The sequence below is a fragment of the Sorex araneus genome, chromosome X, assembly GCF_027595985.1.
Source record: "Sorex araneus isolate mSorAra2 chromosome X, mSorAra2.pri, whole genome shotgun sequence".
Lineage (NCBI taxonomy): Eukaryota > Metazoa > Chordata > Mammalia > Eulipotyphla > Soricidae > Sorex > Sorex araneus.
In genome coordinates, this window is record NC_073313.1 from 9,746,634 (window position 1) to 9,770,982 (window position 24,349).

A 24,349-nucleotide genomic window follows, 5' to 3' on the forward strand; every position below is an offset into this window, starting at 1 on the left:
GCTGCTGTCATCCCTGGCCCCACAGCAAGTGTGCAGCTCCCAGCACACGTGTGTGAGCCAGCCCCCGGCACGGCAACAAGGAAGGGAAGGCCAGGGACTGGGGGAAAAAGAAACGTGTTGGACCTGGAAAGAATTTACACCGGGGAAGGTACTTCCAGCACTGCACAGGGTTCTCAGTCCAACCGGGAGTGAGCCCTGAGTGCAGAATGAGGAGGAAGATTGAGCACCTGCGAGTGTGGACCCCCAAGTCAAACAGACATACACATAGGATGCATGTTCCCATTCTATGTGGAACTCACCCATTCACACCACTGGCTGGATTCTTAGTTGTTTTGGGAAAGGAACTCTGCAGGAATTTCTCTGCAGGAATGCCGGTGGTGCCTGGAGGTTAGTCTCCCTGCTTGCTCACATGTCACTCGTCTTTGGGTGATTTGCTCTGAACGAAGATGAAGTCCTTTCCTTTCAGTGTCTGATTGTCTGATTTGTATTGATGTTCGGGAAAGGGACGAAGTTAGTCTTACTGTGGTTCTGGTAGCTTCTTTTCCTGTGCTTCCCATGTGATCTGCATGCATTGACCCCCCCCTCCTTCCACCTCCTTATAATTTACCCACCGTTTTGAAGGCTGTGGTAAGTTCTCATATAGAAATAACGTCGTAGGTGCTCCATTTGGTCAGTGCTCGCTTTCACATGGAGACCGGATCCACGCCCTGGATATGGTCCCCTGAGCTCCAACAGAATGTGTCTGCGGGGGCTCAGACAGTAGAAAACTGATTTCTTTATCTTAGCTATGCTCTACCTTCTGCCCAGCCCAGCACCTACTTGGTTTATGGGTTTTTTTTTTTCGGTTTTTTACCCTTTTCTTTGTATGTTTATTGTATGTTTAAGACGCCCTCCCAGCGGCTCCTGCCGCCCCATCGCGAGCCTGCATAGTCACACAGCTGCTGTGGCCTCCCTGAGCGCCCCCGCTCACCTGGACGACCCCGCTCACCTGAGCGCCCCCCTGAGTGCTCACCTGAGTTCCCTCCTGGGTGCTCACCTGGACGACAGTGCTTACCTTGCCAAATCCGCTCAGCTGAGCTCTGCCCTGAGTGCTCACCCGAGTGCTCACCTGGACGGCCCCACTCACCTGAGCTCCCCCCTGAGTGTTCACCTGGACGACTCTGCTCACCTGAGCGCCCCCCCAAGCCTCTTGTCTTGGCCTCCGGTGCCCCTCCCCATGTCCTCGCCTCTGCTGGACTCAGAAGCGTCCCTATTTGCCCCCCTAGCCCTCACCCCCATCCATTCTCGAGCTGATGCTGACCCCCCACACTGACTTTTAAAAAATTTTGAATCAGCATCTTTTAATTTTAGTAAGCCTTAGCCATGTATATCACTTTTTCAGTAAGTTTAATACTATGATTGGCAATACAGGTACAATTAATGTTTGTTCCTTTACCCGCTTACAGCATGCAGTTCTTATCCACTTATTGTCATACTGGTCCCTTCTCTATCCCAACTGCCCTCTCTCCCAGTACTTGAGACTGACTTCCAACCGTGCACCAATCCTCCTGGCCCTTGTTTCTGCTGTCCTTGGTTTTGGTTTCAGATTATGTATTTTTTATATCCATGAGTGCAAACATAGTATGTCTTTCTCCTCATTTGACTCAGCATGTGATTCTCCATGTTCATCTATCTATAAGCAAATTTTTATGGCTATTTTTCCTCACTGCATAGTATTCCACAGTGTAGATGCAACATACATAGTTTCTTTATCCACTCCTCCGTTCTTTGGTGCTGAGGTTGTTTTCAGATTCTGGCTATTGTGAAGAGTATGCAGCTGACTTTTCTTGAGACATGTTTTGTGCATATCTTTGTTTTCCAGGTAACATTGAGACTTTTCAAATGCTTCTTTGCTATTCTGTAAGCATCCAGATGGATGGCTAAAGCAATTTGAGTTCAGAGCCTTTGGGATGATAGAACTTCTTTTTTAAATTCCTCGAACCCTTAGTTTACTGTATTTGGTTTGTTTCTTTGTTTTGTGAGGGGCCACCTGACAATGCTCAGGGGTTGCTCCTGGCTTTGAGCCCAGGATTCACTCCTGGCAGTGCCTGGGGTGGGAGATGGGGGGAGCGGGGAACCATATGGGATGCCACAGATCAAACCCAGGTTGGCTGCATGCAGAGCAAAAGCCTTACCCACTGGACTATGGCTCCAGTGCCCTACCCTTTGTTTAGTTGAAGTGGTTAAGAACTGTTAACTTGTGTGTGTGTGATTGTGTGTGTGTGAAGCAAGCTGATTTTTATTGAGTTACTGGGGTGTGAGAGGGTTCACAGAGGAGAAGTGTGCTGAGGAGAGAATGCAGTGGGTGATGAACACCTTGCACGCAGCAGCCTGGGTTCCATCCTCAGCATCCCCTAGGCTCCCCCAGCCCCCACCAGGAGTAATTCTTGTGCGCAGAGCCAAGAGTCAACTGTGAGCATAGTTAGCTGTGGCTCAAAAAAGAACGTGTTCGCCTATTCTGCGTCTCCATGAGCTCGACCCTGGAGGCAACTGAGCTACTTTGGACACGAACAGCTCCCCCAAAATGCCCCCAGACGGTGATGGGAGCCACTGGCCCATGCGCCGCCGGCGGGGCAGGGTTTATTCTCTCTCAACTCTTCCTTATTGAGCGCAGCGAGGCGATAACCGGTTTTTAGAACATAGAATGCAGGTACCCGCGGGACGCCCTGGATATCCCAGGGGACGGGAGTTCCGGACCCGCCCTTTGCCGATATTTAAGCACAGTGCCACGCAGGTACGGTCCTTTCTGTGGCTCCACAAGCTCGACCCCTGAGGCAACTGAACTACTTTGGAAACGAACAGCTCCCCAAAAATGCCTCCAGACTGTGCTCGGAGCCACTGGCCCATGCGCCTCCAGTGGGGCAGGGTTTTTCTCTCCAGGCTTCTCCATCATATGAGCACCACAAAAGGGAAGTAAAAGCTTGCAGTGATGCAATTACTGGCAGAATTTTCCCTGGACTTCATACAAAAATCCAAACCTGCGCGGCCGCACGACCTAATATCTCTGAATTGTCAGCAATGTGAAATGGTTCCTTTTTAGCAGGTCTGACTGTGGGGGGAAACTCCAAACAATAATACTGAGTTTTTTTTGAAATACTGAAGGTAATCAAGGTAGCAACCATTTCTCTAGACTGTGAACTAAGCCATAGCCTCACGTCGCCCAAGGAGAGGAAATATCCTCCTTTCTCGGTTCTTTTCCCTTTTCTGGAGAAACGTGGTGTGGCGTCCACCATATTATGAGGTCTATTAAGCAGTCACGAACTTAGAGGTGCGGAAATGGGAGGGGAAAACATTATGTACTTGGAATATCTGGACGCTTGGACAATCTTGGGCCGATACTAGCGCATGCTCCACTGAGATTCAACCCGGGTGACCACTCTATTTTGCGGCCGCGTTGCTGCTGATCAACCATAATCCGGAGGCCAACTAGACTACTTTTGGTTCCAGAAACTGCTTGCAGCCATGTCTCTAGACTGTGAACTAAGCCATAGCCCCACGCCTGCAAAGGACGGGAAATATCCTATTTTCTCATTGGGCTGCGTGGTGTCAGCCATAATATGAGGACTATCAAGCAGGCATGAACTTGGTGGTGCGGGAAGGAGGGAAAAAAATTCTATGTACTTGGAACAGCGGGACTTCATATCTCTCCATTCTCAGCAATGGAAAACTAATTATCAAATGCTTCCTTGGCAGAAGGGCTGTCTTTCTGGGGGGAAAACTCCAACAATAGTGAATTTTGTGTTGAAATATGGAATGTAATCAAAGTAAAGAGAAAATGAAGTGAAATTTATAAATTAAGCAGGCAGGGATGGGGAAGGGGGGTGGGGGTCAGGAGGTATACTGGGGTCTTTGGTGGTGGAATATGGGCACTGGTGAAGGGATGGGAGTTTGAGTATTGTATAACGGAGACATAAGCCTGAGAACTTTGTAACTTTCCACATGGTGATTCCATAAATTAAATTTTAAATAATTAAAAATTAAAAATAAATAAAAAAGAACGTGCTCAAGGAAGACCACGGCCTTGCAGAGCGAAGCACTCTTTGAAAATGAATCAAAAGGAGAGTGCAACCGAGAGAGATGGGGGAGAGAGAGAAAGAAAGACAGCAAAGAGACAGAGACAAGCCAGCAACATGCGTCTCCCGGGCTGCTAGAGGAGCCACTCTTCTCTTCCTCTCTGCTTTGGATGAACAAAGTGCCTGCAGCTCCTTCGCCGTTCGAGTGGCAATGTGCAGTGGCGTGGGCCAGGATTGGGGACCCACACCTGCCACTAGCCCTTCTGTGCAAGGCCCTGTTTCCCGCCCCCAGCTCTGCCTGCTCAGATGTCGAGAATGGCCCACCAGGGCCCTCTACCCTAGTGAGAACCGCTGGAGGGGGTCCCCAAATGCTTTTCTGTCCTTCATGCACACATGTCCATGACGCGGGGACTCGTGGCTCTGTTGATCTCTCAGGCCTGCCCCACGTGTTTGAGCCGTGGAACAAGTAGTGCAACACTGCAGGGACGGGCGCCCTCCCCAGAGGCCTGACATGCCTCAAGACCCCCCGCCGCAGATGCGAGCTCGCCCAGACTCACGCGGACACAAATGCTTCCGCGGGTCAGAGGAAGCGGCCAGCACGGGAGCCAGTGACTGGACAACGTATATTTTTAAAACTTCTTTAAAGTGTTGTTGTGTGTTTTTTTTTAATTAAAGGCATCTGTTTTGCAGTTTACACAGATGCCATCGTTTAAAACTCGCCCATTATGACTTGCTACGGGCATTCAGTATCCCAACCCTAACCTGTCCTCCACTCTGTGGAGAGCCACCATGGGACCATGCTTTGTAGCGCTCTTTGTAATCAACACCTGTGTGCTTCGAAAACAACTCCTAATAAGGAAACAGGATGTCTTGCCACGCCCATAAGCTGTGACTAACCTATCAGATGCGGACACGTGGGCATAAGCAGGCAGCGAGAGGTATATAAGGGGGGAGGTCACCTAGCTAGTGGGTTCTCCCTCATGCGTCCCCTTTTCCTCCTTACTCCACGTCCCCGTTCCTGATTTTTTCTCTAACGCATGAGAAAGTTCCTGAATAAATCGCAGCCAAAAGGATCTCCGAGTTGCGTGTTTCTTCGCTGGACGAAGCGGCGCGCGACAGCTGGTGGCCCGTACGGGGAACCCGACCTCCAGTACCCCCCCGGTGGATTCAGAACTTGCTGCGATTTATTCAGGACTAAGGTTCACGAGAAATCGTGACGATCCGGTTCCTGTGGTAAGTCAGGACGAGAAGTCGCGACGATGAGGTTCCTGTGGTAAGTCAGGACTAAGGTTCACAAGAAGTCATGACGATCAAGTTCCTGTGGTGAGTCAGGACAATGGTATCCATGGATGTGTATGTTTCGTTTGTTGGTTGGATGTTTGTTTGTCTTTCCCTTTGTCTTTTCATTTTTGCTTTCTATGATTACTTTAAGGATCAGAACTGCGATAAGGCCGTACGATCAGGACAAGTAGTGTTAGAAGACACAAAGAAGGACAGAGGCAGCCGTCATGGCATTGTAGCCTCTGAGCCAGAGGAGGGTTCGGACGTGGAAAGCGAGGCCTCTAGGGGAACCCCGCTGATGGAGGGACGCGCCCCAAAAAAGAAAGGAAGGCCCCAAGAACCATCCATGACCCGTCCGTCTCTTTATCCCTCGCTACGTCAATTTCAGCAGGGACGGGCTAACAGGGATTCTGACCCCCCTATTGAAGAGGAAGCTGCGACATATGATAGTGACCGATACTTACCGCTAAAGGGCTCTAAGGATGATCCGCCCCCTTACTTTAACAAAACGGGAGGCGGACTTTCTTTTGCAAAACCCGGGCTCTGGGCAGAAGTTAGGCGAGAGCTACAGTTAACTTACCCAGTTTTTGAAGATAATAATCAACAGCGATATCATGAGCCCCTAGATTTTAAAATAATTAAGACCTTGGCAGAATCAGTAAAGACTTATGGAGCCAACGCTGCATTTACTATAACTCAAATAGAAGGCTTATTCAGATACTGTATGACCCCAAATGATTGGCAACAGGTGGCTAGAGCGGTGTTGACGCCTGGACAATACTTGGACTGGCGCACCTTCTTAATGGAATTTGCAAATGAGCAAGCAGCAACCAATCTAGCCCAAGGAGGGGCACGAGCAGTCTGGGATAGGGACATGTTATTAGGACTTGGCAGATTCGCCAATCAGCAGACCGGGTACCCCCCAGAAGTTTATACGCAGGTGAACCAAATAGGATTGAAAGCGTGGAAAGCTCTACCCAACAGAGGGGAAGTCCGAGGCAACCTTACTAAAATAGTTCAAGGGCCCCTGGAACCGTTTTCCGACTTTGTTGCCCGTGTAGTCGAGGCTGCCGGAAAAATCTTTGGAGATTCGGACACTGCGATGCCTCTCATAAAGCAGTTGGTATTTGAACAATGCACTGCTGAGTGTCGCAAGGCTATCGCCCCCTGTAAGAGTCTGGGACTGGAGTATTGGATGAAAATATGCCGAGAAATAGGGGGTCCCCTAACCGCCACAGGCTTAGCTGCGGCTGTCATGGATATTACCAAGAAAGTTACGGGACTCGCTATAACCTGCTATACGTGTGGAAGGACAGGGCACCTGAGGAGACAGTGTCCTGTCAATAACCAAGTTGTAGGATCTAGACCCAGACTTTGCCCTAAGTGTAAAAAGGGAAGACATTGGGCAAGTGAGTGTAGGTCAGTGAGAGATGTCCACGGCCATAGGATATCTCAAAGCAATATAAGAAGGGATTCAAAAAACGGCTTACGGGGCCCACGTCCCCAGGGCCCTCAAATATATGGGGCGGCGCAAGTTTCCGAGGAATGGCCATCTCTGCAACATCCCAGGGACTCGGGGGAGCCTCTAAGGCCTCCCCCGCTGTGACCCTACAAGCCGTCAATCCCATGGTCCTCACTCCGAGAATGGGAGTACAGATTTTAGAGTTAGGGAAACTAGCCCCTTTACCGAATGAAGTTATAGGATTGCTAATAGGCTCCCCTGAAGCAGTTTTGAAAGGCTTGTGTGTATATCCTGGTATAATTGATCCCAACCATTCTGAAAGTGTTAGAGCCCTGATTGAGTCCCCCCGTGGGATTACTGCTATCAGCCCAGGGGACCCTGTTGCCCAAATTATTCTCCTTCCCGCCGTGGGTGGACAGACATGCAATGGTAAAAGGGCTTTAAATCAGGAACAAATTGAGGGAGCTTTTCTTGCATTAGGTATGCATACCAGACCCATGATGCAATTAATAGTAGAAGGAAAAAGGATCATGGGACTCCTTGACACTGGAGCAGACCGTAGCATAATAGCCACTAAGGATTGGCCTTCTGCCTGGCCCACACAGGCTTCTGCTCAGCAGTTGCAGGGCCTGGGGTACCTCAGTACCCCAGAAGTAAGCGCACGTCACCTCACCTGGAAGGATGACGAGGGACACCAGGATGGCTTCCAGCCCTTTATACTTAATTTGCCCTTTTCCCTTTGGGGACGAGATGTTCTGGCTAAGATGGGAGTTAGGCTTTGCACTTCTTCGCGCCCTACTGCTGTTTCTGCTGACCAAAATTTATTATAGGGGCCGCTGTGGAAATCATCCCCCTAACATGGTTAACAGAGGACCCGGTGTGGGTTCCACAGTGGCCTTTGTCCTCTGAAAAGTTGGATGCAGCTGAAGCCTTAGTTAATCAACAATTGTCAGCTGGACACTTACGTCCTTCTGTATCCCCTTGGAATACTCCTATTTTCGTAGTTAGAAAGAAATCCGGTAAATGGCGTTTGTTGCATGATCTTCGAGCTGTTAATGCTCAAATGCGTGTGATGGGGCCTGTACAACGTGGCCTGCCTTTATTAGCCACTTTACCAAAAGATTGGCATGTAATTGCCATTGACATACAAGATTGCTTTTTCTCTATCCCGTTACATCCACAGGATATTCCCCGTTTTGCGTTTACATTACCCTCTAAGAACCATGAGCAACCAGATAAGCGATATGAGTGGGTAGTCCTCCCACAAGGGATGACAAATAGTCCCACTCTTTGCCAGCTATACGTAGGTTCCATCATAGCTCCTTTGCGAAAGTGTTTCCCGAAAGTACAATGTGTGCATTATATGGATGATATCCTGCTGGCAGCAAAATCCGAAAACGCTCTTAATAATGCCCTACTCAAATTAACCTCGCTCTTACAAAGTGCCAATTTAATTATTGCCCCTGAAAAAATTCAGAAAGGAACAGTTGTCCAATATCTAGGCGCTAAGATAACCCCCAAAGCAGTACATCCCCAAAAAATTACGCTTCGGCTTGACCACTTACACACACTTAATGATTTCCAACGTTTGTTGGGAGACATTAATTGGATAAGGGGATACCTCAAATTACCTAACTATGAATTAAAACCTTTATTCAATATGCTTCAAGGTGATCCTTCTCTTTCTTCCTCATGGACTATCACACCCGAAGCTAGAGAAGCCCTTTGCAAAATTGAGCAAGCTCTTACTGCTGCTGGCAATACACGCGTGCAGCCTGAGTTTCCTATTTTACTTTGTGTGCTTCCACCATATGGGCAACCTACTTCAGTCCTATGGCAGGAGGGACCCCTTCTGTGGATTCATCCTAGGGTCTCTCCGGCAAAAGCCGTGGAATTATACCCTGCAGCTGTAGCCCGTTTGGCTATGATTGGTATTCAGGACTGCTTGCAATACTTTGGAAAACTTCCAGATACTCTTATTACCCCCTATAATTCCACTCAAATAGTTTCTTTGTGTAACTTACATGATGATTGGGCGATTCTCCGATTTTCTTTTCCCAATGTTATTGATAATCATTATCCCAAACATCCACTAATGACCTTCTTTAAAACCCATCTGGTAATTTTCCCCAAAGTCACCTCTTATGTACCCCTTCGGGATGTTCCAAACATTTATACTGATGGTTCAAGTACAGGCTGGGGGGCTTATATGATAGAGGGTCAAGATCCTATTCGTATGCAATTTCCAACTACGTCTCCTCAAGTTGTGGAACTCCGCATTGTCTTGACAGTGTTTGAGCATTGCCCCTTTGCTTTCAATTTGATCTCTGATTCACGATATGTTGTAAATGCTCTTTGCTCACTTGAGGTGGCAGGACCAATAAAGGCCTCCAGCTCGATAGCCTCTTTGTTATCTGCTTTACAGCAAATTCTTTGGACCTGTGAAAAACCATTTTTTGTCACACATATCCGCTCTCATACAGGCCTTCCGGGTCCCTTAGCAGAAGGCAATGCTTATGGTGATGCACTCACTAGACCATCTTGTTTTGTTATTCAGTCTCCTTTACAATTAGCAAAAAATTTTCATGACCGTTTCCATGTTTCTTCTTGGACCCTTCAACATAGATTTCAAATCCCTCGAGCCGAAGCTCGGGCAATTGTTTTACATTGTCCACACTGTGTCCCTTTTCTTCCTGCCCCCTCCATGGGCATAAACCCTCGTGGTCTTGTGCCTTTACGCATTTGGCAAATGGATGTTACACATTTCTCGGAATTTGGCAGGCTCAAATATCTCCATGTATCTGTGGACACGTGCTCCGGTATCATTCATGCCACTCCCCTTTCTGGGGAGCGGTCCGCAAATGTTATCTCTCATTGCCTTGAAGCATGGGCAGCCTGGGGCATTCCAGCCCAACTGAAAACAGATAATGGTCCGGCATACACCTCTGCTAAATTCACCGCATTTTGTGCCCAGATGGGAGTCTCTTTATCTCATGGCCTCCCATATAACCCACAAGGACAGGGCATCGTTGAGCGTGCTCATTCCACCCTTAAAGCATGCCTAATAAAACAAAAAGGGGGAGTTGGCCTGGGACGGCCCCCTCGAGAAAGAATCTCTATTGCACTTTTTACTCTAAATTTTTTGATCATTGATGATAAGGGCACCTCCTCTGCAGACAGGCATTCTTCAAAGATTCCTGTGTGCCAAGGATATGTTAAATGGAAAGATATCCTTTCTGGTGAATGGCACGGCCCAGACCCCGTGTTAACCTGGGCCAGGGGTTCTGTTTGTGTTTTTCCACAGGACAGGGCAGAACCAGTGTGGATTCCTGAACGCCTGACACGAAAGACCGCACCTCCAGTAGACCAAGAGGTGGAAACTGGTGCTCCTGCTCAGCCTGGTTTCTGTGATGATACGAGCTGAAGAAGCAGCTTTTTGGGCCATTGCTACAACTTGGCCTGCTCTAATCCCTTCCGTTCCCACCTTAATAAGACCTGAGTAGAAGTCCCCTCTATTTTATCAAAGAGTGGGTGGAGGTGGGAGTACTTCTATCCTTATTGCTTCTCGCTGCTTTGGGTTTTTGCCTGGTGTCTATATAATATGCAGCAAGTACAACTATTTACAAGGGCGTGATATTTGCAGATATCCCAGCCCTGGAGGCACAGCAATCCCCCAAGCTTTGGCTTGCAACTTTGAATCAATAATCTCGCTTAGAACAATCAGGTCTAGCTGGATGTAGCAAAGGTATTGTGCAGCTGAGAGCCCTTAACTGCAGGGGACCTCCTGTAGTTGAGGAGTTTGAAAGGGTGCATTATACCCACCTGACCCTTGGACCAACCTAAGACAGGGACCTACAAGCGAGAGGGCTCCCAATGACGGGTAAGGCCAAGGGGGCCGAGGTCGCTACGCAGACTTGCTGTTCTAAAACAAAAAAGGAGGAACTGTGGAGAGCCACCATGGGACCATGCTTTGTAGCGCTCTTTGTAATCAACACCTGTGTGCTTCGAAAACAACTCCTAATAAGGAAACAGGATGTCTTGCCACGCCCATAAGCTGTGACTAACCTATCAGATGCGGACACGTGGGCATAAGCAGGCAGCGAGAGGTATATAAGGGGGGAGGTCACCTAGCTAGTGGGTTCTCCCTCATGCGTCCCCTTTTCCTCCTTACTCCACGTCCCCGTTCCTGATTTTTTCTCTAACGCATGAGAAAGTTCCTGAATAAATCGCAGCCAAAAGGATCTCCGAGTTGCGTGTTTCTTCGCTGGACGAAGCGGCGCGCGACACACTCCACCATTGTCTCCGTTTTCCCAGCCGTCCCCCACGCCAGCCCACGCATCAGGCCTAGGGAATTTAATTTCTATTGTTTGTTACCACCAAATTGCTAACGAGATGATCAAAAATTACTTCAGTGGGAGAAAATGTGTGATAGTTGTCCTGTCTCACCATGGGGTCAGTAAAGCCTTGTCTGAGGGTTTAATACGCTGTTCCTCGCTAGTGGGGCCTCGGTGTCACTGCTTTTAATTGAGCTTCCTTGACTTGTGGGCCACTTCTCATTCATTTGCTGCGCTCCTAGTAGGCTGGCAGGATGGTAGTGGGTAGAGGCACTCCGGAAAATCGAGAATGTGTCTTTTCATCTTTTCATTTTGTTATATTTTTGTTTTGGGGCCACACTCTGCAGTGCTCAGGGTTTACTCCTGGCTCAGCACACAGCGATCACTTTCTGCAGGTTTGGGGGGTCCTGGGTGTGAGCTCAAGTTGTTACATGTTGGATGGTCAAGAGAGCCCTCCCCAGGCCTCCCCAGCAGAGGAACAGAGGGGGACTCTCGGACAGATGCCCACTTAATGCAGAGCTGTTAGCACACTTCCTGACCATCTGAGGGCCTTGGAGGTACAGGACTGTCCTTAGGTGTGATTGATCATTTACTGAGGTAAAGCGTTTGGATGAAGGCAATTCTCTTGGGGGGATTAACTCAAGGAGACGCTCTTTCTCCCGGGGGCTATATGGAGAGATTTCGTCCAAGGGCAAGCAACAGGCATTCTATTGCTTTTCTCTTCCCCTTGCTACTAGTACGCATTAAACAAGTTTACTTCTTATTAATACTTGCAGTTATTTCGATAAACAAAGGAAGAAATATAGATCTCAAAACTAAGTTCTCTGGACTCTGAGGGCAAGCAAGGCATTTGCCCTAAATCCCAGACTTTAAGTCCTCAGGCCGGTTTAGCTTTTCCTTCCCTGGGGGGTCCTCTCTCTTAAGTCATAACAGCTTGCATCAAGATGCTGCTTTTGTGCTTTCTAACTAACCCATTTCAATGCTGGGGTAGCTTCGCTGCTTGCCCAGGGTCCATCCAAGGCCCATAGTGGGGGCCCCTCCCCCTTTGTGGGGTGTTAGGAACTACAGCAGCCAAAGCCTCAGTCAAGTAATTATTACTGATGCTCAGAAATAGATATATTTCAGAGTCTATCAACTGCCAAATACTAGGAGCATAGCATTAATGGTCTTTGTGTGTTTAAGCAAAGAACATTGCTCTAGAGTAAAATATGAAAAGGCTATGGGGGAAATAGAAAAGCAAGTAATTCACCACAGATACCACGTCCAGAATCACCAGAAGTTTTCACTTTATAACCAACTGTGACCTGAGATTGTGACAGTGAGAGGCAAAGCACAAAGGAAAGGTTAAAGATAGACTCAGAGGCGTTAGGGGTGCTCGTAAGAGCACTGTGAACTTCTCTGGGAGGAGGAAAATGGGCAATTCACTAGTGAAGCCTAAAGCATTTAGGATTAACATCCAACATCTCCCCCTTTTCTATTTGCAAAATGCAAATAAAATAAAATAGAAAGAAAACAGTTCCAATCCAAAATAGTCTCTCTTGTTCCAAAACTTCAACCCACCTCAGCACCCAGAACAGTGCTTGTTGGAAAGTGACCAACTGTCCTGCACTGTCCACTGTGGTGAGTCATTTGGCCACATTTTGGCGAAATCATGAATCTAGATTGGGGTTTGCAGAGCTGTGCCTGCAGCAGCAGTGGTAGTGGTCACAGCAGTGAGTCCCGGGAGACCAACGAATTGCAGGGAGCACTGGAGAAGGAGCCTTATGAGTGCTGTGAGGAGTCCTTCAGCCACAGAATGCAGCCATTGTCTGGTCGGATACACTGGCAGCCATATACGTGTCCTAGCTTCTGTGTGAGAGAAACACTTTTTGTAAGTGATCAGATGCTTTGAACATAGGGGCTTGGTGCGAATGCATGCGTGGGGCAGAGAGAGAGACGGGGGCGGTGGGGGGTGGTGGGAATCTCCTATACCCACAAGATCGAGGGAGTATCCGGAGAGAAATGAAAAGGTGTTCCTTCCTCATTCCGGATCTCAGGCAAATGGAGTGGGTAAAAGAAAGGAACTGTTAGTCCAAACATGGGGATCTGGCGTTATCCGAACAATCTGTAAGGGAGGGATATAAGGAATGGGGTTTTTAGGAAAAAATTTTAAATGTTTTATTTTTATGGAATCACTGTGAGATAGACCCTTACAAAGCTGTTCATGATCCGGTTTCAGTCCTACGGTGTTGCAATACCCATCCTTCCGCCAGTGTACATTTCCCATCACCAGTGTCCCCAGTTTCCCTCCCACCCCCGAGCCTGCTTCTATGGCAGACTCTCTCTCCTCCCTCCCTCCCTCCCTTCCTCCCTCCCTCCCTCCCTCTCTTCAATCCCTCCCTCCTTCCCTACCTCCCCCGCCTACCTTTTGGGCACTGTAGTTTGCAAATGCAGATACTGAACCGAATATTAAAAGTGGGTATACAAAAAAATGGGGCTGGAGCGATAGCACAGCGGGTAGGGCGTTTGCCTTGCACGCGGGCGGCCGACCCGGGTTCGATTCCCAGCATCCCATATGGTCCCCTGAGCACGGCCAGGGGTAATTCCTGAGTGTAGAGCCAGGAGTGACCCCTGAACATCGCTGGGTGTGACCCAAAAAGCAAAAAAAAAAAACAACGTGTGTATAAGGAACACTCCTACTGTGTCCTCATAATAGGTTCAAGTGAACTAGAGGCCTTTATCTGGGGTCCTGTGACGCTGGCTCCTCCTCTGATTTCCTTGTGACTCCCAACCAAGGTCAGTTTGGCAATGGTACTGGGCTGGACCGGTACCGTTGGACAGTTTGGAGGGTTGTAGAGTTTGAAGGGTTGTAGAGTCTCTGGGCGTCTGGGGGTTGAACCCGGCAGATAAATACCACTCCAGATGAGGCATATCACAACCCAGAGTTTCCTAGTAGACCTTTTAAGATATTGGCATAATCTTTTCCTCTTACTTGTCAATCTTAATCCAAATAGGAGAATTATTTCCTGATGTGTTGGGGTGGTGGGGGGGCATATTCCTGCCTTTTCATTTCCCAAGTTGCAAGAGCCTAACATGGAAGAATAAATAAACCAATTTAGCAAGTTTTATCTGCCAGGCAGCAACTTGATTAGAATTCACTGTCCAGGTTAGGTCACTGAGGCTGAGCGGAGGGACCGCGGACCCAGTGAAAATCACTAACACTCTCCTTGAGATTGGTTTTTAAAATTTAAAGGAAACAATGTCAAAGACAGGGAGTCAAGTGGGAGCATACCCACTTTTCTGTTTTTCAGTTACTGTAGCAAAAGCATAAGTTTTGGGATTTTTGGGAATTTTGGGAAAAGATGGGATTTCTGGAGCCAGTCTAGAAAAAAAATAAAACTCGTGAGCCTCAGGTGTTACCTGCCTTGGGCCATGCAGGGCCAGACCTCCTGAGGGCTGAGGTACAGGGTACTAAGATCTCACTGGGCAGTGCTGAGAGAAGGGTAGACCCTATTAATGTCTCCTAGCTCAAGAAACCTTGAGCGTTTCGAGGTTTTCATACTATCTCTGAAGCTCTCTGTCATTAGAACATGCAAGCGTGTTATATGCAACATATATGCAACATACATGATTTCATTATATCATCCATATAATGAAAAACATAAGCTGAGTAAACTTAGCACAACATGGGCACAAAACCAAATCAACAAAATACTGAAATTGAGTATCTATACTGATCTTCTCCCAAGCCCACCTCACCAGGTCACAGACGTGAGTACACAGGACGGGGCGAGGTAGCTTGCCTGATTGGGGCCTGGACACTTTCCTTCACTTATTAACATCTACGAGTTAATTTGCTTCCTGAACATTTCTGCCCAGAGTGATCACTTGACACTTGTCATCCCGTTGATCTTCGATTTACTCGAGTGGGCACCAGTAATGTCTCCATTTGTCCCTGTCACGTGCACCCCAATGATATCTGCTTGCTCCAGGCAAAGAAAGAGCCTCAAATCGTTCATTTAGGGATTTGACGAAGAAATCTGACCATCTAGTTGGTGGGTGGTCACGAGGTCTTCTGACATCCCATGGAATCCAGTCGGTAACAGCTCTAGTCCAGCAGTCGGTCGTCTCTGAATCGCATTACATGACCGGCACATCTGATTTTTGATGCCTTGGCAAACGAGACAGCATCCCTGATTCTTGACCGTTGATGGAGGTCAGAACTCCGTATTCCTTCTCTCACTTGAGTGAGACATGATACTCCTAGCATAGCTCTTTTGATTCCTCTTTGGGATACCCTAATCGCGTTCTCATCCTGTTTGCATAGGGCCCAGGTCTGGGAGGCATATGTTAGTGCAGGAAGAACTCTCGTGAAACTTCAGTGAGTTTGGTCATCCACTACCCAGCCACCGCCACGCTCCAGGCTGCTCTCCAGACACACCATAAGACACTTAATACCCATTATTCCCGCACCATATTTGATAGGTTTAAATTTGGTGTGAACCATGGTAACAACTTTAAGGGCGATTGGAGGCCGGCCTAAAAGCCTTTGTCCCTCTCGGAGAGCCCGGCAAACTACCGAGAGTATCTTGTCCACACGGCAGAGCCTAGCAAGATACCTGTGGTGTATTCCATATGGCAACAACAGTACAACAATTGGCCTCATTCATCTGTCACCGAAAGAGCCCCCAATATGGCAGCGTTAAGAAAGATGAGCAAGGTCCTTTTCTGCTGCTGCACGAGCACGATCCTGGAGGCAACTGGACTACTTTGGACACGAGTAGCTCGTAAAAATGCCTCCAGACTGTGATCGGAGCCACTGGCCCATGCGGCACCAGCGGGGCAGGGTCTTTCTCTCTCAACCCTTTCTTATAGGGCACAGCATGGCGACTGCCGGTTTTTAGAACACAGAATGCAGGTACCTGCGGGACGCCCCAGAGATCCCGGGGGGGGGGGAGTTCTGGACCCGCCCTTTGCTTATATTTAAGCACAGTGCCACGCAGGTACGGTCTTTTCCGCTGCTGCACAAGCACGATCCCAGAGGAAACTGAACTAATTTGGACACAAGCAGCTCGCAGAAATGCCTCCAGACTGTGATCGGAGCCACTGGCCCATGTAGCGCCAGCGGGGCAGGGTTTCTCTCTCCAGGCCTCTCCATCATATGAGCACCACAAAAGGGAAGTAAAAGCTTGCAGTGATGCAATTACTGGCAGAATTTTCCCTGGACTTCATACAAAAATCCAAACCTGTGCAGACGTACGACCTAATATCTCTTAATTGTCAGCAATGTGAAATGGTTCCTTTTTAGCAGGTCTGACCGTGGGGGGAACTCCAAACAATAATACTGAGTTTTTTGTTGAAATATTGAAGGTAATCAAAGTAGCAGCCATTTCTCAAGACTATGAACTAAGCCATAGCCCCATGCCGGCCTAGGAGAGGAAATATCATTTCTCTGTTCTTTTCCCTTTTCTGGGAGAAACGCGGTGTGGCGTCCACCATATTATGAGATCTATTAAGCAGTCACGAACTTAGAGGAGCAGGAATGGGAGGGGGAAAAATTATGTACTTGGAGCAGAGGGACGCTTGGGCAGTCTCGGGCCGATACCAGCGCATGCTCCACCGAGATTCGACACGGATGGCCACACTTTTGTGCGGCCGAGTTGCTGCTGATCGACCAGGATCCAGAGGCCAACTAGACTACTTTTGGTTCCAGAAACTGCTTGCAGCCATGTCTCTAGACTGTGAACTAAGCCATAGCCCCATGCAGGCCAAGGATGGGAAATATCCTTTTTTTCTCATTGGGCGGTGTGGCATTAGCCATAGTATGAGGACTATTTATTAAGCAGGCATGAACTTGGTGGTGCAGGAAGAAGGAAAAAAATTCTATGTACTTGAAACAGCAGGACTTCATATCTCTCCATTCTCAGCAATGGAAAACTAATTATCAAATGCTTCCTTGGCAGTAGGGCTGTCTTTCTTGGGGGGAAACTCCAACAATAGTGAATTTTGTGTTGAAATATGGAATGTAAATAAGGTAAATAGAAAATGAAGTGAAATATATCAATTACGAAGGTGGGTAGGGGGGGTGGGGAGGTGGGGGTTGGGAGGTATACTGGGGTCTTTGGTGGTGGAATATGGACACCGGTGAAGGGATGGGTGTTAGAGTATTGTAAAACTGAGACATAAGCCTGAGAACTGTGTAACTTTCCACATGGTGATTCAATAAAATAAGTAAATTTAAAAAAAAAGAAAGATGAGCAAAATTCTACTTCACAGAGCGGCGAGGAAAGTCTGCAAAATTTAAGTCTAAGAAGGCAACTCCCAGAATGACCACCAACTGGGAGCTCTTTGGCACTATTGCAGCAACGTGGGAAGATGCCTTCCTTGACAACATCGACGAGGAATACGATCAACTGGCTCAGCACCTCCATGACTGTTCGAAGAATGCCGAGAGTGAGAAAGCCACAAACAGACGCCTGTCTTCAGAAACTCTCAGGCTCATTCGTCAACGTGGTTTGGCGCGAGCCTCAGGCAACCACAAGCTAACGTCCGAGCTCACAAAGCTGTGCAGAGATGTGATAAAGGAAGACCTCAAAGAGAGAAGAGCAGCAGTGTTGGCCAGTGCAGCAGAAGCTGGGAAAAGTATTCGCAATGCTCACCTGTCCTTTGCCAACTACAAGACCAAGATGACTGCCCTCCGACGTCTTGATGGATCTATGACATCTTACAGAAAGGCAATGGAGAGGATTATTCATGACTTCTACTTGGATCTCTTTGACAGCCATGTCCAGCTGCCCACGTACCAAATTCTGCAGAATGGATATGTTGTTCCCAATGTTCTCCCTTCTGAAATTTTTTTGGTAAAGACGCGTACAGCACCTGGTCCAGACAAGGTCAGACCCGAACACCTGAAGAATCTGCCGCCAGTATTCATCAATACACTGGCCCGACTCTTCACATGCTACCTGTCTGAATGCAAGGTTCCGTCCCAGTGGAAAACCAGTAGGACAGTTCTGTTGTACAAGAAGGGAGACATCCCCGACATCGGCAACTATCACCCAATCTGCCTGCTGTCTGTCATCTACAAGATGTTCACTCGTGTCATCCTGAATAGAATAGGCAGAATACTAGACGAAGGACAACCATGCGAGCAAGCCAGGTTCCGAAGGGGATTCAGCACGATAGACCATATCCCAGAGTGATCTAGGGCATTAATTCGCACTCCAAAAGCTCCTTTAGTCCAGCCTATGAAATATTCTTTACAGTACAGTCAGCCCAGACAAGGCAGAGAGTGGCCTCTTTAAAATGTCTGAGTGAATCTATTCTTAAACCTTAAAAAAATGGGGACTGAGCTTCCCTCACTGGACAGGCAGGGGGCCGGCGGGGGAAGTGAGATGGACCTCATATGGTCTGGGTGGAACTGACCACTTGAGGTCTAATAAAGGTCTAATCGAGGCTCAGCTGTAAGCCTTGATCCAGAGCTTCTTCCGGGCAGCTTGGAAACTGCTTTCTTGCTTTTGGACTCAAGAGGCTGAGGAGGAAGCAGCTGGATCAGCATCTACATCACTTTCATTTGTTGTATTGCAAATTGAATCCTACGGAGCTGGAGGTCTCTCTGGTCTGACTTTAGGAGGGACTGTTGAGCCGCGTCATCAGAAGAATCCCTGTCCTGAGGCACTTTTTAAAAAATTATTGAATTACCGTGAGATAGTTACAAGCTTTCCTGTTTGGGTTACAATCTCACAATGATCAAACACCCATCCCTCCACCAGTGCACATTCCCCACCACCAATATCCCAGGTATACCCCCCCCTTTCTCACCCTCCCTCTGCCTCTAAGGCAAACAATATTCCCCATACTCTCTACTTTGGGGCATTATGGCTTGCAACACAGACACTGAGAGTTCATCATGTTTGGTCCGTTATCTACTTTCGGCACGCATCTCCTATCCCGACTGGTTCCTCCAGCATCATTTTCTCAGTGATCCCTTCTCTATCCTATCTAATGAGGCACATTGTCACTGGGAAAGCTCTTACCTGCCCTGAGGCTCTGGGCAGAGGGGGCTTTGCCTCATCTTTGCCTCATCTTTAATCCTCTCAGAGGTCTGTTTGCTAAACTCCTTCTCCTGAGAAAAATCTCCTATCTCATGCCTCGTGCTCTCCTCCTCCTCTGCTGTACCTTCCCCAAACTGGAGAATGGAACAAGCAATCTCCCATGGAACCCAGAATTCCAAGGGGGTCTGGATCCCCTTCTCACATGCCTTATAGACAATTATCCTTAACCTCTTTCCAAATCTCGTTCTCTAGAGTCCCTTGGTCCAGAAACCATTAGTTTATTTGGTAAAAAACTTTCAAGCTGGCCCAGAGTTGGTCTCGGGAAATGCAGTCTCCCGTTCTGCAGGAGAGATGCTGAGTCAAACCCATAAATGGCGGGGCTGAAGCGATAGCACAGGGGTAGGGCGTTTGCCTTGCGCGACGCCAACCCAGGTTTGATTCCCAGCATCCCACATGGTACCCAGAGCACCGGCAGGGGTAATTCCTGAGTGCAGATCCAGGAGTACTCCTGTGCATCGCTGGGTGTGACACCCCCCCACTAAAAAAAACCATAAATGGCTCGGTACCTTCGGTCTGGCTTGAGATACACCTAAAGCGGCCAGGATGGCTGTTTCTGTCCCATCTTAGTGGGGAGGTACGGCTGGGATTATTAAGTCTCCAGTAACCCCCAAAACCTGGAAATTTGCTATCTCACTCTCTGCTGAGCAGGAGTACGACTAGAATTCTTAAGTCCCCAGTACCCCGAGTACTGTTCTCCAGCTCAATTACTAGAGTGGGGGGTCCATCAAACACAGCCCTTACCTGTAGGTGCCTGATGGTTGGGGGCTTGTGCCAACCCAGGGACGCCAGGAATGACTTTGGGCTGTGAGTGATGCATGTCATGGCCTAGAGCCACCTCCCCAGCAGAGAACACATAGACAGGGCCTCACGGAGTGGCCACTTCATGCAGAGCTGCTAGCACACTTACTGACCATCTGAGGGGCTTGGAGGTACAGGGCTGCCCTTAGGTGTGATTGGCCATTTACAGAGGGAAAGCGTTTCGATGGAGGCAGTTCTCTGGGGGGATTAACTCAAGGAGATGCTCTCTCTCCCAGGGGCTATGTGGTGAGATTTCATCTAGGGCCAAGCAACAGGCATTATGTTGCTTTTCTTCTCCTTAATACTTGCTGTTATTTAAAAAATACACAGTCAGAAATATACATCCTAAAAATTAGTCCTCTGGGCTCAGAAGGCAAGCAAGGCATTTCCCGTAAATCCCAGACTTTAAGGCCGGTTTAGCTTGTCCTTCCCCATGAGGTCCTCTCTCGTAAGTCATAACAGCTTGCATCAAGACCATGCTCTTATGCTTCCTACACTGTCCAATTTCGATGCTGGGATAGGTTTGTCACTTGCCCAGGGTCCATCAAGAACCTGTGGTGGGACACCCCTATGTGAGGTGTTGGGAACTACAGCAGCTGAAGCCTGAATCAAGTAATCATGACGGATGCCTTGGAGTCAATATATTTCAGTCAATGGACGGCCAAATACTAGGAGCACAGCATGAACGGTCATTCTGTGTTTAAGCAAAGAACACTGCTCTAGAGTAAAGTATGGAAAGGTTAGGGGGCAAGAGAAAAGCAAGTAGTTCGCTACACACACAAAGTCGAGAGTCACCAGAAGGTCCCATCATCATTCTCTGGGCGATGCTGGGGGCCCTGATGTGGTGGTGGCAGTCGGGCTGGACTGGACCTGTGTGCAAAGCAAGCGTCCATCTCTCTGTCCCATTCACTGTCGCATCTCTCCAGTCCTAGTGCAGTGAAATGAGGGATCAGACTTCACCTAGGGGTGCTCAGGGCTGACACCTGGCACTGCGCTCAGGGTTCCCTCCAGGCGGGGGTGCCACCGCGTGCAAGGCGAGCATCTTTGTGAAAATCCACTTCCTAGTGCTGTGAATGTTTTTTAATTCAATGTGCTGTGAAAGTTTCAACCCGCCCGAGTGGCTGAAGATCCCAGTGCGTTTGTGGCTCATTGGCCTCCACGCTTCTTCCTGTTCCTCTGAATTTTCTCTTCGTTTTTCACCAGAGTGGCTCAGCGACAAAGACTCATCATTAAGTGGGTTTTTAAAAAAGAAAAAGAGGGGCTGGAGTGATAGCACAGCGGGTTGGGCGTTTGCCTTGCACGCGGCCGACCCAGGTTCCATTCCCAGCATCCCGTATGGTCTCCTGAGCACCGCCAGGGGTAATTCCTGAGTGCAGAGCCAGGACTGACCCCTGAGCATCGCTGGGTGTGACCCAAAAAGCAATAAATAAATAAATAAATTTTAAAAAGAAAGAGAAAAAAATTGTATGTGGGGGGGTGCAGCGAAGCAATAGCACAGCAGGTCAGGCACTTTGCCTGGCACATGGCTGACGTAGCTACAAACCCCACACCCCATGTCCTACCTTGATCCCTGCCATGAGTGACCCTGAGCACAGAGCCAGGAGGAAGCCCAGGGCACTGCTGAGTGAGGCCCAAAGACAAAAGTTTCAAAGACTTTTTTTTTTTTTTTTTTTTGCTTTTTGGGTCACACTCGGCAATGCACAGGACTTTCTTCTGGCTCATGCACTCAGGAATTACTCCTGTGGGTACTCAGAGGACCTTATGGGATGCTGAAAATCGAACCCGGGTCGGCCGTGTGCAAGGCAAACGCCCTAACCGCTGTGCTATCGCTTCAGCCCCTCAAAGGCCTTTTTATAGCAGCTGCACCAACCTGGGTTCCTTCTCCCTTTCCTCCTCTTCTCCCTCCTCCCCCTCTTCCCCCACTACCTGATCCCCCCTCCTCTTCCTCTCCACTTTCCTCTTCTCCCTCTTCCCCACTCCTCCCCCTCTACCTGCTATCCTCTCCTCTTCTTCTCCTCTTTCCTCTTCTTCCTCCTCCTAATCCTCCCCTCTCCTCTTCCTCCTCCCCCTCCTCCCCATCATCTCCCCTGATTCTTGGTTTTCTTGGACAAGAGTCATCCCGACAGCTTCAAGGTCTTGAGTCGCATTTCCCAAACACCAGAAGACGTGAAGGTTTTCCGTTCACTGTGTCCCCTCCATGGGTTTTTATCAAAGTGTCCATGTAGACCTGAAGGTGCGTTTGTCTCCAAGGCCAAATGTGTTGCCAGGAACCCACCGTGGGGTCTTTCTTTCTGGAATTCAGAGGCGCTTGGCTTCCCAGCGGGGCCAGACCAAACAGTGTCTTCATGGCCCGTGTCTGTATTTGCTCTTTCCAAGCAAGAGCTTCTTTGCGTATCTTGCATTTGGTTTTGGACCACACCTGGCTCTGTGCTGAGGAATCTCACCTGGCGGGACTTGAGGTTGCCGGAATAGAACCCGGGTCAGCTGCATGGAAGGAAAACCCCCTACCCCCAGCACCAGCTCTCCGGCCCGTGAAGCTGGACCTTCTCGATTCTTTTCTACTGTTGACTCCTTTTCCCCAGAATGGAAGAAATTCTTTAGTGCAGGGCTGCGCACCCAGCTGTGCCCAGCGGTTCCTCCTGGCCCTGCACTTAGACTCACTCCTGGCAGCGCTCACCGGGACCCTACGGGATGCTGGGGCTTGAACCCTGTTTAGCCATGGGCAAGGCAGGCGCTGTACCTGCCGTACTCTCACTCACGTCTCGTCACCAGAGAAATTTTTCTGCAACCCTGTGTATAAAATACGTCTCCAAGTCAAACATTTGCTCATAAAGAATTATAAATTTTGTTTCATTTTATTTGGTTTTGGGGCCAATTTTGGCGGGGCTTGGGAATACTCTGGGTTTTGGGGTATCCTTTTTCCCTTTGGTTTTGGTTTTGCGCCACACCTGGCAATGCTCAGGGCTACCTCCTGGCTCTACAGTCTGGAGTCTCTCCTAGAGGTGCTCTGGGGACCATATGGGATGCCGCGACTTGAACCCTGGCCGGCTGCATGCAAGGCAAACGCCTTCTCCACTGTCCTATCCAGTCCCCAGAGTCGGCGTTACCAGGCCATTGCTTTGGAGATTGTGCCTACCGGAGGTTGAACCCAGGGCTCGAACCAGGGCTCCCCCACACAGAGCCTATTCACGAGCGCTCGCTGCTGCCTCCGTGACCCCAGTAACCAGACTGGTACTGATGTCCAGCACCCGTCCCTCCGCCAGTGTATTTTTCCACCACCAGTGTCCCCAGTTTCCCCGCTGCCACCAGCCTGCCTCTAGGGCACGCACTTTTCTTCCCCACCCCTCCCCCCTCCTTCCTTCTCTCTCCCTCTCTTTCTCCCTCCCTCTCTCCCTCCCTCCTGCTCTCTGTCCCTCTCTCCCTCCTTTCTCGCTCTCCCTCTCTCCCTCTCCCTCCCTCCTGCTCTCTCTCCCTCTCTCCCTTCCTCTCTTGATCTCCCTCTCTCCCCTCTTCATCCCCCCTCTCTCCCTCCCTCCCTCTCTCCCTCTCTTCCTGTCCCTCCCTCCCTCCCTTCTTGTAGGCATTACGGTTTGCAATACAGGTACTGAGGGGTTATCATATTTGACTCTCTCCCTCCTTTCAGCACTCAGTTCTCATCCAGAGTGATCATTTCCAACCATCATTGTCATAGTGGTCCCTTGTGTAGCCCAGCTGCCCTCTCCCCCAGCCCTTGAGGTGGGCTTCCAACCGCAGACTTATAACTCCTTGTATCTCATCGCCTCCGTGCATTTCAAACCCTTTCCATGCCAGTCCCCAGGCCCCACCCCCACGGAAGCGGCGCCTTATGCACGCTGCCCCTCAGGAGCTTTCTGGCCCTTGGGGGTGGGCCCTGCTTTGGCACAGTGCTCGGGGTCCCCTGTGCTGTGTCGGGGATGGAACCCGGAGCGCTCCTGGCCTCTCGGGGCCGCAGTGGGGCATCACCGCTGACCATGTGGCCCTGTCCCCGGCCTGCCCACAGCAGGAGCTGATCGACAGCCTGGGCCGCAAGCTGCAGGTGCTGCGGGAGGCGCGGGAGAGCCTGCTGGAGGACATGCAGGCCAACACCGCGCTGGGTGAGGCCGTGGAGGCGCTGGCCAAGGACGTGTGCAAGCCCAACGAGTTCGACAAGTTCTGCATGTTCGTCGGCGACCTGGACAAGGTGGTCAACCTCCTGCTCTCGGTGTCCCACAGCAAATGCACACACACGACACACATGCGCACACATGCACGCACACACTCACACACGCACCCACGCATGTACACAAGGCATACATGTACACGGACACGCAC